At 31.8% G+C, this 20,171-nt stretch overlaps 1 protein-coding gene across 2 annotated transcripts in view; it reads right to left on the bottom strand.

Moving 5' to 3' along the window:
- LOC143079589 (von Willebrand factor D and EGF domain-containing protein-like) overlaps positions 1 to 3,056 on the bottom strand; it is a 37,006-nt gene extending 33,950 nt beyond the window's left edge. For both annotated transcript variants that reach the window (XM_076255004.1, XM_076255006.1), the window contains exon 1: positions 2,940 to 3,056. The gene's annotated coding sequence lies outside the window, so the exon portion shown is untranslated. The remainder of the gene's footprint in view (positions 1 to 2,939) is intronic.
- Between the last annotated feature and the right edge of the window lie 17,115 nt (positions 3,057 to 20,171).

The following is a 20,171-nucleotide window of genomic DNA, read 5'->3' as shown; positions in this document are numbered from 1 at the left end:
ACAAGAGCAATTTTCCAAGGCCTACCCTTTAAGCTAATCTTTGTCATTCCGCCACCTCTGTATCATCAGAGCATATATTTTCATCAACAGAACTGTTAGTTACCTAACAAAGTTAAGAAATTGCCTCGTCCCAGAAAAAAATGACAAGATATTTTTCAATAAGAACAAATTCGTTGCACACTGTGTCGACCCTTAAAGATTGATTAAAGGCATTAGTAAGTTCCTATCTTCACCCCTTTGGCGATCATTAAATGAATTTTTTTTTTTCGGTTTCCAAATACTGTTGTTATAAAAATCGTTTTTGTATAGATATTACCTAATTGCTTGATTTGATGATTGCCAGCTTACACAATTGGTACATGTAATAAATGAACTATTAATTATGGTATAAAACTTCTTGGACTATTATCTTATAATATTGTTGATGGATTTTACGTTCATAAGGTAAGGACCCACAACACATAAAATGGATATAATTTTGTGTTACCACTCTGTAAACATGGTAAATATATAACCGAGAGAGTACTCGAGTATCGCTCGGTTAATCAAACGATTACCAGATTAGAAAATCTTCACCAACTTGACATCCTTACAAAACATATCACAAATATATAAATAAAAGCAACAGTAGTAAACCGGTGTTCAAAGGTCATAAATCGATTGAGAGAAAACAAATCCGGGTAACAAACTAAAACCTATAGAAACAAATACGAACACGAACCTCACTAAAACTAGTGGTACAGTCCGTTTGAATTCTATAAATCTTAAAAAAATAATTCTTAAAAGTTCATTTTTAAATTATTTTTTTTTCTTCATGTATGTTAATGCATAATATACACGAACTCTGACTATGTATATCATAATTTTGAACCAATAATCAAAAAAGTTACCCATTAGGTGTCTATGTTACTTTTATTTCTTTTTATATAAAATACTCAATGGAGTAAGTATGAGTAGTGTAACAGCCTTCCATTCAAGCAAAAACATTAGACACTTTTAAAAATAAATATTTTTTTCTTCATAGATGTTAATGTATGATATATACGAACTCTGACTTTGAATATCATAATTTTGAATCAATAATAAAAAAAGTTACCCATTCAAAACAAAAACATTAGACATGTGCTTTAAACCTGTTCCATTGTACCATGTGACTTTACTCATATGAATAGCTCTGACCAGCAATCATTTAAGTTGCTTTAAACCTGTTTCGTTGTACCATGTGACTTTACTCATTTCAATATTAAAGCACAATATACATGTCATGAAAAATTACCATCATCTAAGTTTTTTTAACTGGTTTTTATAAGATTTTATCAATGAACTTGCATGTATCTACAAAGATGTTATTAATGCCCAGTCGAAAATATTACAAAGGACTAAGGTTACTCACAAAAATTGAACAATTAAAAAAATACAAAACCATGTATACAGAAAGCTCAGTAATCACATGACATGAAACTTAAATGATTGCTGGTCAGAGCTATTCATTTATTATTGATTCAAAATTATGATATTCAAAGTCAGAGTTCGTATATATCATACATTAACATATATGAAGAAAAAAATATTTATTTTTAAAAGTGAATTTTTAAGAATTATTTTTTGAAGATTTATAGAAGTCAAAAAGACTATAATCTCAGGTGCTCAAGAAGGGTATTCAGATCCTGCTTCACATGTGGTATATTTTAATGTTCATTTATCTTTTTATCTAGTTGTGGTGTTGCACACTTTTAGAATATATATTTTATTTATTGAAAGCGAGCTGTACCGTAGCACCAGAGACCACCCCAGTTTTTGTTACGGTTCTTGTTGCTGAGTTGCTTAAGTTATTTATCAAATGTTTGTGTAATGTGTTTGTCAATTACCACACATAAATGAAAAAAAAATCTAGATTTGGAGCATGAACATTCCTCTTTTTTATAATTCGACGATTTCTTTAACACGTAAATCTGTGTTTACTATTTAATGTCTTGATGGTACCATTTAGTAATATCTATGTAAGGAGCAATTGTTGGGGGGGGGTTATTTTATTTTTTTACAAAAGATAGTTAATCACGTTTTTACCAAATACTTTATTTTGAATCTGCATTTTATAGTTAGCATTCCGAATGTCTTTTATTTCAAATTACATAATATTTTTTTTTTTTTGTGATGAAGTTAAAAGGAAAAAAAGTTAAATAGCTAAAGTATTGGACCCAAGCTGAAAACGGTAAACTAAATCAGTTTACATTGTTGGCGTACTAAGTCCTAATCATGTTAGGTGATTTAAAGAACTTATATATGATTGTGTATTCATTCCTCCTTAAAACAAATTAGCTTAATTAGCTGTTATTATAGCGACCAGGAAGTACAGTTTTCTACAATTGTAAATCAAACAATAAGTCTTCAATTGAGATATTTTAATTTATGGATGATTCTTTATTCTTTATACGCTGAACAATACAATATTTCAAATTACTTAACGGGGCAATAGCTAAGAGACATAAAAAAATCAATAATTAATGAAAGTGAAATAATAATTCGCTTTTAGAAGTCGGTTTGGTTCAATTTTGTCAAAACAAGCCAAGAAAGAAACATCGCTAATGAATTATTCACTTGCAAGTGAATCATTCAACCTTAATGAATCCGTATTCGTTTGACCTTCAATTTAACCTCTTAGCTAGAGATGGGTATCGCATGAATAAGCCGAGTTCAGTTATTAAAAGGAAATCAATGTCAGCATTGAAAGTGAAACGATGGTAAACTATTTAAATGACCAATTCGATCAATAAAGACATGTCTTATACAGGTAAAATCGATGATTAACATACATTTTAAGCTAAATGATAATAACAATCAAAACCAAGGAGTGAACCAAGACTCAAAAAACCAAAGGACATTTACATCAACAGTTATAAATAAGAAATAAGAAACATAAATATGAAAATCAAACAGACCTAGGAAGATTGAGACAAGTTTTCTATCTATGTATATCTATCCTTTGTATCGGGTTATATCATCGTCGGCAGTCTTCGGGTGTCACCTCGATGGTTAATTATATGGCGTCTAAACTAAAATACACAAAAATACTTATGCAATTCATCGAGCACCTGCATTGTAAATTATGTATTTTAGAATTTTTATAAATATACATCTTCAAATCGAACATGTAAAAGATAAGTGTCTACCAAAATGGACAATGTTCACTTTTTAACATTATCATAAATTACAAAAATGTACCAATTTGTTTTTATAATCGACATACTTTCAACGCCGAAATACAAAATAAAATACATGTCTTACAAAAGTTCACAATGTACTTGAAATAACTACATACTAAATATGATTAAAAATTACATTTTTGGAGCCGTTAGCTACGATCGAAATGCATTATACCAAAATTGTAATGTTTTTATTAAATTTCTATACACAATTTTTTTTTTGGGGGGGGGGGGGGGCAATCTAAACTAACTTTAAAAAGAATATATTATAAATTATGGGAAAATTGGATCGAAACTAACGTTCAAACACAAATAATACATAATTAAGGGGTCATAGCTTCGTGCCGTGCCAAAATGAAGTATGTTTGTATAAATGCTTACATCACAACTATTTCTATGTAAAACGTCGGTATTATGACCATATGAACAAAACACTTTAATCTGAGGGCCACTTTTAATCCTTCTAGTTTGTCTCTTATACTTGAAAAAAGGAAAATAACATTGTAACAAAAATATCTTTTAGAATATTTACTCACATACTACTAGCCCATAGACATTGCACTATCCAAATGTATACATCTCATAAATGTTATCCATTTATCATAAACGACACTATTGTTAATAAGTGCATAGTCTGTCAATAAAGAGAATTGTAATACATACAATGTACTTATTTTGGAATAATGACAAAAATAAATTGCAAACATTTCTCTAACTTCTAAAATATGACTTAAGTTTAAATGAAAAAAGTTTGTTTACAAATAAGCCTTCTATGTCAATATCTTAATACAAGTCAGCATGAAGCAGACTTAGCTATAGTATAGATTTTAGAAGAAAAAAAGTAAATTGCTCTTTTTGCTCTTTTACAATTTACAATAATTTCGTATATGTTAGTTATTCTTATTTGAATAACATTAATAACATTTTTCTGTGTCTTAGAACTCTGTTAATAAAAACTACATTCTTTTATTTCTTTTTCCTATATTTTTCATTTACATCATATTTTTCTATTATTTACAAATTCTTAATATTTTTGATTTTTTCGACTGCGTTATTTTTGTTTTTGCTTGCTTTTTCGATGCATGAAATTTGTATTGTTGACAAATGTATACGTTATGATGCATTTCACATCTGTAAAACTTTACAGTTTTAATTCTTCATTAAATGACTCCGGGCTATTAAAAAATAAAATCACTAAAATACTGAACTCCGAGGAAAATTCAAAAAGGAAAGTCCCTAATCAACATGTTTTGCTGTGACAAAGGATTACTTTGTTTTCTGTATAACGTGAGGGTACCCATTGTACCTATTTTGACAGTAGGGTTTCTACCTAAGTTTATTAATGATCCAGACAAATTTGCCATACTATGTCTATTTTGTAAATGTACCATAATTAACTACATTGAATCACGTGTATAATTGTAAATTCATGTTAAATCATAGACAAATTGAATTTGAACAGATCTCCAAACATTCTATGATTCTGAAACGAGGATCACCCATGTTCCATCCAGGCTTAATTTCACATCCGTAAAAATTGAATACCTGATGTTTTGTTTTATTTCCCACTATTTAGTTGTCAATTGACACTGCTTACAATTCCATTTTCAAATGGCAGATGCCGGGTACACATTTTAAGTGCTCATTTTTTAAAGTTGACCTTTTGTGCATGTCACATGGCGACATTTTCATAGATTGTATTTTTTTCTAGTGAAATTGTCGATTGAGACCAAATGACACAGACATTAACAACTATAGGTCACCGTACGGCAATGAGCAAAGGCCATACCACAAAGTCAGCTATTAAAGGCTTTTATTGTACATTTAAAATATTAGAATGATTGTTACAATGACGTGCATAATGTCAGTCATAAAAAACAACAAATTATTTAGTCTATATGAAAATTTTTAAGAGCTCCGCTGTGACTTTGGCTAAACGAATGCAGTTTGAGTACTCGGAGCAATTGGAAACTGTGAAGTTTGTATTTAAAAAAGTTAAAGGAATAAACATAGAACTTACAATTCAAGCAGTACACATTTATCTCATGGTATCATTCAGAAGGTGTAGGTATACAAAAAAAACACAAAACTGATTTATTATATGCTTCAAAGTCGATATTTTAATAGCATCCGAAGTCATCAAAGGGTTATATCATGTATTGGTTCGGAGGTTTCATCTTCGTTGTAGGTGTAGTTAAACAGTTTGCTATACAAAACGGTAATTTTTATATTTATTTTTCAACAAATAAGCCATTAAAGTTTAAAAACAACGTAAAGAAAACAATAATATTACATTTTATCATTCGAGCTTTCTTTGACTGCCCATGATATGCATGTGCATTTAGATATGGATTAAACGAATGGTGAAAAATATAACTCCTATTAATTTTAACTTTTTTGTATTTGGGACCCAGCCATGAGGGGTGAATTACTATATACATTTAAGAAGGTAGAACCCGAACTTATAAAAAGTTAGCTTGTGAGCAATAGAGCTTCGGAATCTATGTTCCACACAAAAAAAAAGATATTATAGGTAAAATGTTAATTTTTAAATTACACAATATTTCAGCAAGTTTTTGTTATGCAGAGGGAAAAGCAGCAACTTTGTCGAGGAACCTTATATACTTACAACCTACATTTGTCATAAATAAGTCAAATTTTGGAGTTTCGATGCTTGTAACATACTATTGTTTCTGGAATACAAGGGCAGACGAAATTTTATTAGAAACCATTTAATTGTAAAAAAAACATTCTCAATGAAAGATAGTACTGAGGTATTTCAATATATTTCAGATAGTTTTTACGCCCTTGGCAATTATGTACATAGAGCAAACAAAATGAATGTTTTCTGCATATAAAGATGTCCATTTGGTATGACAGTCATAACGTGCCAAAGCGAAATTATTGGCCTGCATTCACTTATAATTAATACTAGAACACACCCGTGATATCGCGGGTCTGTGACTAAATTAAAGTATATAACTATGCGCAAGCCTTATTTTAGTATTAGTATTGTCATCTGATTATAAGATACACAGTTTTCTCTGCTTTCAAATCTTTCTGTTTGAACCCGTCGAACTGGAACTTATCAATTATTGGTAATATTAATTATTTGGAAAACAAAAGGTCCTGGAATGGAGTATTTTTTAATCAACAGCATTGTCCTATATTAGTTATAAATAAAGTTGAATTCTTTGATTCACGGTTTTACGTCATGCCCGCTAACAAATTGAAAACTGTACCTATACGCCTTATTTTTAGTCCAGATTTTTAGTATTCGTATTGTTATCTTAGAAAGTCTTACTGATTAAAATACTACAATAGGTAACAATTTGACAATTTATTAGTGTCAACCCTGTGATTATGACCCGTGTATATAGCATATTAATCCTGAATACACCGTTTGTTGGTGCGCCTGTCAGATGCGGAACGTACAGATAAGGTAATAGGGAACAGGTGAATATACTATTGGTATCGGTATCGGACTCGACCCGGAACTTCTTAATTATTGGCAATATTAATTACGTGGAAAACAAAAGGGCCTAGAGTGGTGTAATTTTTAATCTACACCTTTGTACTAATATATTAGTTATATATAAAGTTAAATTCTTTGAAATACTACAAAAGCTAAAAATTTGACAATTTAGCAGTGTCAACCCTGTGATTATGACCCGTGTATATAGCATATTAATCCTGAATACACCGTTTGTTGGTGCGCCTGTCAGATGCAGAACGTACAGATAAGGTAATAGGCAACAGGTGAATATACTATTGGTATCGGTATCGGACTCGACCCGGAACTTCTTAATTATTGGCAATATTAATTACGTGGAAAACAAAAGGACCTGGAGTGGTGTAATTTTTAATCTACACCTTTGTACTATATTAGTTATATATAAAGTTGAATTCTTTGATTCGTCGTTTTTACGTGATGACGGCTGACAAATTGGACCTCGTAATTTTAGTATTATAGATTTATTCAATATTCCAAGTTTGAGATAGTGGTGGCTATGTAATGTTATGTTCGGCACAATCCTTAATGTTGTTAAATGGATTTAGTAAAACGTCTCAAAGATTCTCAAACTATAAAATTTGGATAAAGGTACGCAGCAACTGTATAAAACGCTCAAACGCTGGTTGCAGTCTGTCATGTGTATGTCTCGTTTATTGTTTTGCCATAAATAGGACCGTTGGTTTTATCGTTTGAATTGTTTAATATCTTTTCATGTAGTAGCCTTTTATAGCTGACTACACTATATGGGTTTTGCTCATTGTCGAAGGTCAAAAAGTGATAAATAGTTGTTTGCATGAACTCTAGTACATAGTTGTCTCATTGGTATGTATACTACATCATCGACCCTGCGTGACCATCATGTAGAAGTATACTACATCTTGTCTTAGCATATACATGTGTTTCTTTAAAGAATTATTGAACTAGCGTCTGTGGAATAATTAGAACATCAAATGATGTGAATTTAATTGAGAGATTTCCTATAATTATAGCAGAATAATTATAACTGGGAAATTTTTTTAGCAAACTCTACACATTTCATCGAAAAAATAATGCTACTCCAACAATCTAACCGTATACTGTTTACTAAATTCAGAGATGCATAATTTCAGCAGCCCTAGCGAGTGGAGTGTATAACTACTATATAAATGGCGCTTTCGTTTTCCAGTCAGGATTTCTTTGATAGAAGATTGCGTTTGATACTAAAACTATTAAAACTAAGGGTCCCAAAAGGTACAGTTAAAGTTGCCTTTTTCAAAACTTGAATGAGCACTTTCAAGATATGGTAGTTGACTATGGAATATGGATGTCAGAGATCATCAAAAATATGTTACTACAATCCCGTTTTCTTTTTTCCGATTGTGACATTACTGAATGCAACTTATCAACGTATAGTTCGTACTTGAAAAAATAAAAATAACTCTACGTGCTCCATTAGCGTAGCAGGGCGTGCCTCTCTTCCCTTCCGGTGCATCAGAATTCGTCTGAGATTATTGACCGGTTGAAATGTGTCGACCAAATTTCTTTTTCTGTTATGTGTTTTGTTATAATTGATGTTTTCTTTTTGATGTTTTTTCTTTCTGTTTGACTATGGTATTTTCTGATTTTTATGGTTTCATATTTTTCTTTCTCACCATCTCTTTGTACTTGTGTTCATTTGTTCAACTTTCATAGTAATTTAAACAATAGCTTTGAACAATAAGTAAACCACGTAAAAAGCAATATGCATCTAATCTAAATGGACTTAAGATCATTTTTTGGCAATGTCTGCATACACTCCTCATTAATAGAGAAGAAATGTTAAAACATCGATAATATCCCAATATGGCCTAATGATTAATATGAATAAACTTATTAATATTTTTTTTTTTTTTGTAATTATTTGTTTGTCTCAAATTATTCATCAATTCTATCAAATTTAAATTTAATATTGGGCATACGTTTTTTACACATAAACAAAAGACTATGATTTTTTCATTATTTTATTTTAAATCATTAATAATCATGCTACATAAAATTTATAACAAATGAATAAAAACATCTTTTTGATTATGCTTTCGATATCAAAGATTTAGAAAACATGCGATTAACATACAATATATAGAATCTGTTCAGAAGATATGTCATTGAACAAGCAAAAATGGTTTAACTAGACATGTTACGAAAAGGTATATTCACGACGCTGAGGTTGACAATTTAGACTTTAAATGTAGGGACTGTGTCAAAACACAAAATAGATTACCTGTGTATACTTTGAATATTATTGAGACAATTTTATTGTATATATTCCGTATGGAACGAATATCCAATAACATATGTACCATTAGAAATATAAAGAATATATATTAATAAATTATCCCATAATATGTTTAAGAAACTCTAATGCAAAAAATGGGAGGGGGTTGGGGTTAAGGACAATAACTGCTTAAGGGGTCAACTGACCTTTTTGGTCATGTTGACTTATTTGTGGATATTACTGTGCTGAACATTATTGCTGTTTACAGTTTATCTCTATCTATAACAATATTCAAGATAATAACCAAAAACAGCAAAATGTCCTTAAAAATTTCCGATTCAGGGGCAGCAACCCAACAACCAGTTGTCGGATTCATCTGAAAATTTGAGGGCAGATAGCTCTTGACTTGCAAAACAATTTAACCCCCATATCTGAATTGCTCTTAATGCTTTGGTTTCAGAGTTATAAGCCCAAATCTACATTTTACCCCTATATTCTATTTTTAGCCATGGCAGCCATCTTGGTTGGTTGGCAGGGTCCCCGCACATATTTTTTAAACTAGACAACTCAATGATGATTATGGCCAAGCATGGTTAAATTTGGGCCTGTAGTTTTAGAGGAGAAGATTTTGTAAAAGATTAGAAAAAATACGAAAAATTGGTAAAAATGACTATAAAGGGCAATAACTCCTTAAGGGGTCAACTGACCATTTTAGTCATATTAACTTATTTGTAGATCTTACTTTGCTGAACATTATTGCTGTTTACAGTTTATCTCTATCTATAATAATATTCAAGATAATTGCCAAAAAACGGTATAATTTCTTTAAAATTGCAAATACAGGGACAGCAACCAAACAACCGGTTGTCCGATTCACCTGAAAATTTCAGGGCAAATAGATCTTTACCTAATAAACAATTTACCCTATGTCAGATTTGCTCTAAATGCTTTGGTTTCAGAGTTATAAGCCAAAATCTACATTTTACCCCTATGTTCTATTTTTAGCCATGGCGGCCATCTCGGTTGGTTGACCGGGGTAAGGCCACACATTTTTTTAACTAAATACCCCAATGATGATTGTGGCCAAGTTGGGTTAAGTTTGGTTAAATTTGGCCGAGTAGTTTCAGAGGAGAATATTTTTGTAAAAGCTAACACCGGACGACGACGGACGACGACGACACCGGACGCAAAGTGATAAGAAAAGCTCACTTGGCTACTGTCTGGCATATTTGTTCTTTGTAAATGGTTTTGTTATAAATTATTTCAAATTAATATGTCATCTTAAAATTTATCAGTGTCGATCACCTATCGTTACCCCCTTCAGACGCCATCAACTAATAGCTAAACCACGAGCAAAAAGAAGAAATAAAATGAATTTGCGTATATCAGAGTGTCAAGTATATGTCGAGCACATTCTAGGGCGCTTAAAAACTTTCAGATTCATTGGAAGCTTATGGAGACACCCGAGAGAAAAAATTATCGTCCTTCCCTCTGCCTATATCACCCTACTCTGTTGCTCCGTAATTCTTGTATCAAGACTTCAAAACGAGACCAGGCATTTACCGACGTCACAATGTGAGAGGAGAAGTTATCAGCGACGTCACAATGCGAGAGGAGACGTTATCAAGCTTGCTTTTGTCAAGCGTAAAACTGTCTTAGGGAAAAAGAAACGACCAGTAATAGAACGATAAAAAGATAATCGGGTTTTCTTCGCTACGCTCACTCGCCAAAAAGGTTCACATTGTGGCTCGCGGCTGATATTTTACGATATAAGTGTGTAGAAAACCCGATAATCTATACAAATCAACCAAACTATAGAGCTTTGTGTGGGATTATATTAGTGGAGCCACAGATTGAACTTTTTCAGGAACTGTAATAAAACAATAAAACTAATATCTAACTGGCTTACTATGTATATATTATCAATCTAGAATCGAATGAACTTGTACAACTCTCAGCCCCCCTTTTTTTCTATCCTATCTACTCCTGCACGTGAACACATTTCACGTCTTATGATAGCCAACAATGATAACACAAAAGCAATTGTCATATACGAGGTTATATTATGAATGTAATTTGAATTAACCAAGGCGCACAGGATTTAAATTTTACATGTTTTAATCTATAATCAATGTTTTGACACCGTCCCCATATTTAAAGTTTTATTTGTCAACCTCAGCGTCGAGAATATACCTTTTCGTAACAACAACAATCGATAAACTGTAACAGACGGATTTCATTCACGATTGTCAGCTGATATCCCTGCCTAGGTGTTACTCCCGAAAAGGAAGCAGATATTGTCAAAGGTTACTTCATAGCCTATCGAGATACTTTGACAAAAATAAAAAAAAAAGACGATGAAACACATTTGATTTAATCAGATATTAATGCAATCAGAAATATTTTGCATATTTATTTAATTCAACAAGCAATTCCAAATTAAAATCAAGCATTGGAGCTAGTGACATGTGTTTAATAAAAACTATACAGCATGGACTACGTATTTAAACATTATTAGGAAGCGCGTTGTTTGATTTTTTAATCAAATTGTAAACACCAGATGCCGAATGGAAAGTGTGGTCATACCAATTTCTCGCGGACAATTTTTTTCGTCAAATCATTAGCAAGATAGCTGATCTGAGTCTCATAATAACTATTTGATAAATTGTGTATTCAACAGTACTGATGCGTACAGTAATATTCTATTCATATAATAAGAATCTTATTGCACAATACATGAACATGATTTTAATGAAAATGATAGTTCAATTTATGTCTACCAACCAGAAAAGAACGGCGTATACAGTTTTAAAAAAACAGCAACGTGTTCAGAAGGATTCTATACAAATGTTTTAGCATCTTTGTGAGCGACCATGTTTGCCAATAGTTTGTCCTCTTATTATCTGTTTCATTGCTAGTCCCACCTTTTTGCTCTGATGAATGGATCTACTTGAAGGACTCTGTGGCATCGTGAGATCTGAAACTTTGGTTTTTGTCAGAAAACATTTTTTATTCTTGGTCCGTTGTGATTTAAACGATTCAGCGAATTTATTTCTCTGTGTAGTGTCGTTTAAATCGAATCGCACTTTCTTTTGTAAAGGTTTTTGATCTTCTGATTCTTTAAGATTATTTTTTTGAAATTTATTTTCCGCTTTGAAAAATTTGTCGTCTGCATCTATTGTCACACTCTCGATTTTTTCATCGTGTATATTGCGAGAAGTTTTTGTCACTTGATCTTCGGGTATTTTTAATTCTTCCTCAAAGTTTTTCAATGTTGTTTTTCCTGTATCGTTCTTTTTCAAATTTAATTCTTTGACTTTATTTTCAAATATATTCTTGGATACCGATGTAGATATCAATGGCGGAGAACATTCCAAGGTATCCATTATATTACTGCCGGGTTTGTTAACTTCGTATACCATGTCAATAGAATTCGTTGTACTTTCTTCACTCAAGATGAATTTAAGTTTATCCCAGTTTTCCGAGTTTCGCATTGCTTCCTCAGAAGATCTATGCTTATATTTAATGCGACCGCCATAATAATCAGGACTTTTTGTCAGAGGAGGGAGACGCACAATATTACTTTTCTGTCTCGTCATTGCCGTCCTAAAATGATCAACTGCGTTTTGAATTGAGGGTAACATCATCGGTGAACTATTGGTCAAGAAATGTTCTCTCTTTTTGGTTTTCATAGTTCATTCATTCTTAAGATTGTCACATTTCTTTAAAAAAAATAGTTATGTGAAACATAAACTGTTGGTTATTTTTTGTAATGGAGTAAAACCTATTGTCTCCTATGCTGCTATATTTTTTGTAATATTCGTCTACTTCAGACCTTGCGCCACGTCTACTTCTAAGATCACCTACAAATAAAATAATAAATATCACTGGTGTTAATTGCTTAACATTATTGGAATATCTCCACTAATTCATAGCCCCATTGCTTTCTATGTTAAATTATGCAGCTTCAAGCATACATAGCTATTATGTCTTAAGTTCAAATAAAGTGACAACTATACCTTAACCCATAGAAGTATTATAATGAATGTTTCTATGCGAATCCTGACTTGTGAACATGTCTTTAATTGGATATCTGAGCACACTGGTTCCCTGAAGTACGATAATACAAAACAGGTACTTATCATTTTTTTGCTTAGAATATGTACTACTTTCTTATGTTTCTTCTGACTGGGACCAAATTATTCTATTCATATTATGATGTAACAGTGTTCAGATAAATCTAGCAATGGCTGGTGAGGGTCAGGAATATATTTGTTTAAGACATGGAATACATAAGCCAATAACCACTCAATCTTTGAAATATGGATACTACAGTGATACCCTTTTGGGACCTCAACGATCTCGAAATTTTTTCTGTATATGGGCTTTTAACTATCTTATTTGAACGCCACTGCTGTGTCTAATGTAGACGAAACGCTCTTTTGGAGTAAAAACATTCGTGAAGTTTTTTTTATCTTATATTGACGAGTTTCAAAACCAAAATCGGTCAAATCAAAACAATTGATATACAACTACTATGTGAGTGTAAAATAAAATTAGGAGTGCCAATTTAACTCCTAGTTTGAGATATAAGATGCTTATCTAAACATAAATTTCTCTTCATATAGACACATAAGTGTCTCCATGGTGTGGTTGTATCCTATGGAAAGTACGATATGGAATCAAATCAAATAAATAATGAAACTAAATACAAATATATTGATCTAGCTATCCATACTATATTTTACTTTTGCCTGGTAACCAATTATCAATTCCACGAATTTAAAAGCCTGTAAACTAAGAAAAAAATAACAAACTGACAATCTAAGTATTACATCATTACAAAAACCTGGTGTAGCGATGTGGATAGTTTTTAATTAAAGAATTCAAATAAAAACAGTATTCTTACCATGACTGAATTACCTTCCAAAGAATCAATTTATCACGACTGATTACTGAACTTCCACTCTAGTAATTCTTGTATGTGTTAGAAATTCATTTTATTGTTAGATGTATCGATCTATTGCATTATACAAAGTCTATCAACATTCCATTTTTTCTCTTTTATCTTTTGCAATATCCGTTTTTTACCGAGGAGTGGAATACTGTTATATGCTGTTGGTGGCTTTCTAAGAATTGAAAGAACTATTGAAATGATACCTACGTAGGAAACATATAACAGTATAAAAACTATATCTTTTTTTAATGCAGCACACAGCGGCTTGCTTATATTTATTGTCCTTCTCTCTGGAAGCACTTCCAGAATTGTCACTGAATGTTAAAGAATTACAATCGAAAAATTAGAAATCTTAAGACATTTCACTTAGTCTCCCTGGACAACTACAGCTTCTCATCCTAGAAGTAAACCTTGACTTTTAATTTAAAAACCGAGATTATAATCAGTCCCCAGGAAATGCTCTAACCCGTTAATGCCGCATTCTTAATGGAGAAAAAACAAATAGCATTTTCAAGTCCGTGGTTTGAACTGGCCGGGGTTCTTACCGAAGAACTCCTGCACTCGAGGATAAGTCCTTTGTACGTATTGAGTCGTGTCGTGGTAATGGATAGCATTTTAACTTCAAATGGGAAATCAAATGAATATTCAGGAAATGTCAATTCGATATTAACACAAAGCACCATGCTTTTTACTAGACCGACAAGCTGAGCCAGATTATAAAGGTCACTAGGTAGCAAATATGCAGGAAAATATTTAACCCTACTCAGACAAATTATTCCGACTCGACCAATATTTTGCTCTTTCTCCAAGACTTAGTGTATAAAAAGTAGATACACTTTTGAAATCTTCGGTTTGAACAGGCCGGGGATGGAACCAGCAATTTCCCGCATCTGTGAGATCGGTTTTGCTTGTTATATGTATGCGTATATTGTGAAAGGTTGTTTTTTAACACTCGAACAAAAAAATCAGAACAGATGTATGATTCGAAAGTCACTGATGAGTCTTTTGTTGACAATTTACACAGAAAATTTCTACCGCTACTTGTTTTGATTATTTTATTTGTTTTTGTTGGGTGGTTGTTTCATTGAGGTATGTCCATATCACCTCTTATTCATAATGTTGTTGAAATTTGTCATATAACTAAAAATTATTATTAAAACTATCAGGTCTCTGATAAAACGTCGCATTCACAAGTTGAAAAACTGTGTGAACGATCGACCAAAGTCCGTTTTCAGAGACAAAGAGGCCATGAAATGTATATCATCTCTTCATGATAAGTATGTTGTTGTTCCTGCGGACAAAGCTTCAAATAATATTGTCTTTGTATGTAAATCGTATTACTACGAATGTCTTGTAAAAGAATTGGGTATAAAGGAGCACTCAGGTAATCCCACATACAAAGACATATCATTTGACAAGGATGACTTTTTAGCAAATCATAAGTCCTTCATGGCTTCAATAAACATTACATTGAACACCAAATCGGAGGACTAACCTTGTTTGTATTGGATACCAAAGCTTCACAAAATTCCGTACAAACAACGGTATATTGCTGGCTCATCTTCATGTTCCACTAAAGAATTGTCCATTAGATTGACTAAAATTCTATCCGCAGTGAAAGAGGGTCTTCAGAAATACTGTGAAACTGTTTACTCCCGTAGTGGTATTAACCATATGTGGATTCTTAAAAATTCTAAAGAACTTCTAGACAATTTTAAATCTCGGTCTTTTTCTGAAATTAGTTCTATCAAAACTTTTGATTTTTCAACCCTGAATACCACCATTCCCCATGTGAAATTGAAAAATCGCCTAAAAGAAATAATCCACAATGCCTTTCAACATAAAAATGGTAGCATACGCTATAAATTTATTACTTTGGGATTTCATAATTCGTTAATAGTGACAAACAAAAAAGGTAAAACATGATACACAGAAGAACAAGTGGTCAGTATGCTTATTTTCATATGAATCGGAGTTCCTCCAGACACTTGTCAAAAACAAGAAGATCAAAGAAGCCATATTATTTAATTTCACTTTCAGATATATTGATGATGTTCTTTCTATAAACAATCCGAACTTTTCTGATTGGGTTCCATTAATATATCCCCCAGAACTAGAGATTAAAGAAACAACAGATACGGCTTCCTCCGCCTCATTTTTAGACTTACATCTCGAATTTGACTTACACAGTCATCTCAGTACCAGAATCTATGACAAACGAGACGATTTTAATTTTGAAATTATAAATTTCCCCCACCTTAGTAGCAATATACCAACTTCACCTTCATATTGGATATATATTTTCCAACTTATTCGATATTCAAGAGCTTGCAGCTCCTACTCAGACTTTGTAAAACGTCATCAGTGTCTGAGTAAAAAGTTGATGAACCAGGGGTATGTCAAAGAACGTCTCGTCCTTTTTCTAAAAAAGTTCATCGGAAGATACCAAGACCTTGTTGATAAATATTCTGTATCAACTTCACAAATAATACACGATGGTCTTGATGTATAGATTCTGCGTACTGATGTTGTTTATCATGTGTTTTATAGTTCTTTCATTTGTCCTTGTTCTAATCTATTATTTGTCTTTATTAATATTACTTTTACTGTTAAGTCTGTTTTTTGTTATATCCTTTTGACGTAACTCTGTGCTTATGTATCTTGTCATACTTTGAATGACAAAATTATTTTATTTATTAATATTACTTTTACTGTTATGTCTTTTTTCTGTGATACACATTTGACGTGACTCTGTACTTATGTATCTCATCATACTTTGAACTACACTATTATTTTGTTTATTATTATTACTTTTACTGTTAAGTCTGTTTTTGTTATATCTATTTTACGTGTCTGTATTCATGTATCCCGTCATACTTTGAACGACAAAATTATTTCATGTCTACCTGTGCGAATTTCAAACGCGCAATTTTCCACCAGTACTTAATACCCTCCACCCTTTATGGGTGCATTTTACATAGATAAATTAAATCGTATAACATAAACAAAATGAGGATGTTAAATTTGATGTATGCCTTTTTGTGCTTCTTCATTACATTTGTTGTTTTTATATTGATTTAGATGATAACACAATGTTAACTGCTGTACCCCTATTTTTTTTACCTTTTTACCTATTGTGTCTGTTTGTTTTGTTCACGCATCGGTGACAATATAATGGAATTTGATGCGACTGTCATACAAGTGAGAGGTTTAGCTAGCTATAGAACCAGGTTCAATCCACCATTTTCTACATTTGAAAATGCCTGTACCAAGTCAGGAATATGATAGTTCTTGTCCATTCGTTTTTGATGCGTTTTGTTATTTATTTTTCCATGTGATTATAGACTTTCCGAATTGATTTTCCTCTGAGTTCAGTATTTTTGTGATTTTACTTTTTATCAGGAAAGGTAGTCTTAAATTTTTGTTCTACGATTTATCACCAAACTAAACATTTCTGTTAATTAATCCACGTTTGGATATTGTCCCAGATAAACCAAGATCTACATATGTCTAACTTATATGATATACTTTAGTACCTTACCTTAAAATGTAAAATTTTCAGCCATTAACGATTCTCGTTAATTGAGTATTGATATTTTGTATGGTGTTTTAGTAAATATTTTATAAGGTTGATACTAACTTAACTTGGTGTTATTTATCCACTATAACAGACAACAATAATGTTTTTGTTAAACTGTTAAAGGTCTTTAAGGTGTACTATGTATCTTGATAAATCATATTAACACCGTTTGATTTTACAAGATAACTAAACAGTGTAAAAGGACCTATTATATACTGTACCGTGCGTATTTTAATAGTATGCCAAATTTATGGATTGTCACGATTGTAATGTCGATTAATAATTTATTAAGTCATAATAATGAATTGATCTCACTATCCTTAGTTCGAATAATTCAGTCGTTATATTCTACTGCTCTACTACACTGGCTGCAATCGTGGGAGAAAATCGGACACGGAGAGTGAATTATTTGAGTTCCAATAACCCTTGTATTCTGTTCGAAGTAGAAACAATGGGATTCTAATCCGACTAGATTTTCTTTGATTGAAAAAAGGTTCCTTTTTTAAAAGTACTGATAACACAATAAGGCTTTCTTATTTGTTCACAGCAGGACATTGGACGTGTTACAAAAGCAATATGTTATTTCTCATTAAATGACAATGTATATAACAAAATTATTATTTTAACTAGTAATTTCAAGCAAATTGAAAAGCTATTTCTTCGAGAAAGTTTTAGTATTCAAGTCCTATAAGCAGATTTCCATACAGTAAACCAGCAGCATATAAGAGTTAAATGTCTCTTTTCTATTGCCTACTGTCATCTAACCTCTTGAATTCATAGTCTTAAATATTTCTGATAAAAATCATCTTGACTACATAAGCAGAAGGTCTTTATAGTGTATGGGATTACAAAAGGGTGTAGTCATTTACAGGAGCAAGCTCAAAATATTGTCAAATCCTTCTACAAAAAACAAATAACAAACCAATCAAAATACTAGTCAATTATACATGTTGCTGTTGAAAATATAGTGATACAACAACGAGAACTTTTTGTACAATTTTGTATTCAAGGTGTCGTCAACCAAAACTAATTAATGTCTATCCAAAACACTAAACAAAACACATAGCTTTACTGTCAACATAGTTTTGGTTTAAGCCAAAGATAACCTACTTACACATTTTATGGGTAAATACTCTTTATTTGTCAAAATCTGTCAAAATGCAGTTTTTGTTATCTAAAGAGTTTGCGATTTGGTGATCTGTTAGGAAATAAACCATAACTTTGTAAGAACATTACAGTTCACATATTGGGCTGTTTTACCATGAAGTTGGGAATTATTCAGAAGAAAAAAAACATTTTCAATGGCTCTGGTATGAAATGAGGTTCAGGTAAAATTGGCCCTAACTTTTTGACTGCAATTCCTGAGGAAGTGTGATACTATTTATTATGAATGCAAGTCTATAACATGAGGCAGAACTAATTTTAGATGTCAAAAAACTAAAGTGTTCGGGTTCCATGGATAACTAACATAAAAGTTTTTATAAGAATCTGGAAATTAATGTATTATTTTATTCATTTTCTGTGCATCGAATAGAATTTTTATCATATAAGAGCTCACCTGTTACAAACCCAAACAGTGTGTTGGTCTTGTACAAAACAGTTTTAAAGTTCTGATCCTGACGTGTATTTGCCACAAGACGTAAAACACCAATCATCATTATTGAATACGTGTATAACTATCATCGTTGAAAATAACTAATACAAGTTGGCAATAATCTCTCAGAATGGACGAGAGTAGAAATGCAAGGGAATATATAATTGATATGAAGTGTGATTTCATTTCAGTAACTGTGAGCTCATTCTTATAACTGAGAGATCATGTTAATAACTGCGGCCAGATTACATATTAGTACAAAGCGACATAACTCAAGTAAACACGTTCAATCGGATAGATTTTTAAATATCAACTCTTCTACATTATACACTTCATATTCTCAGATAATGTCAATGATTGTGTCTAATCTATAATGCACGTGTATCATAATTTAAAAAAAAAACGAATCATAAGGAAATGCATATAAGACAAAATAACAATGATTGATGCTATGGATATACCCCTTCAATCATTTAATTCGTATGTGACAGAATTCATCTAAATGGATATAAAAAATAATAGCCAAGTTATTTATAGCTCTGCAACATAATGAAATCATTTCAAAATGAAACCTTGCATAAAAAGTGAATGACATCAAGGGGGAGATCGAAAACATTAATATAATCAAGAAAATTGAAAAAATTGCGTCAGAAGAATATCTTGTAATTTTTATCGTGTTACTCATTTTCATTTTTATTTCAATTTGTGTGGTTTAAAGAATCTTTTTCAGTTTTTCTACAACAAAGTCTCTCGAATATATTTAACCTTAAGATTTCCGGTTGTTGGGGTTATTTTTATTAAATGAGGTAATATATATTTCGCTTTTCAAACATTTTTAGTTATGGAGGAAACTGATGATATCTCTTTCGATCGAGCATGTTTGGTCATTTTCTAAATGAGAAAATAAATGTTCCCCCAAAACGGCGTCGATACGAAAAATGTAGAGTGTTATTGTGTTTCAAACTCCCCGGCAGTTCCAATTCCGATCCGAATACGGGTCCGCATACTACCCTCTAGGTGGCACGGTAGTATTTCCTGGCCCATAAGGGATAATGATAGCCTTTTTTAGAATTTTCACCACTTTCTATCA

This window comes from Mytilus galloprovincialis, chromosome 6 (assembly GCF_965363235.1).
Source record: "Mytilus galloprovincialis chromosome 6, xbMytGall1.hap1.1, whole genome shotgun sequence".
NCBI classification, from domain to species: domain Eukaryota; kingdom Metazoa; phylum Mollusca; class Bivalvia; order Mytilida; family Mytilidae; genus Mytilus; species Mytilus galloprovincialis.
Note: the sequence above shows the minus strand (reverse complement) of the source record. Positions and strands in the feature narration are given on the sequence as shown.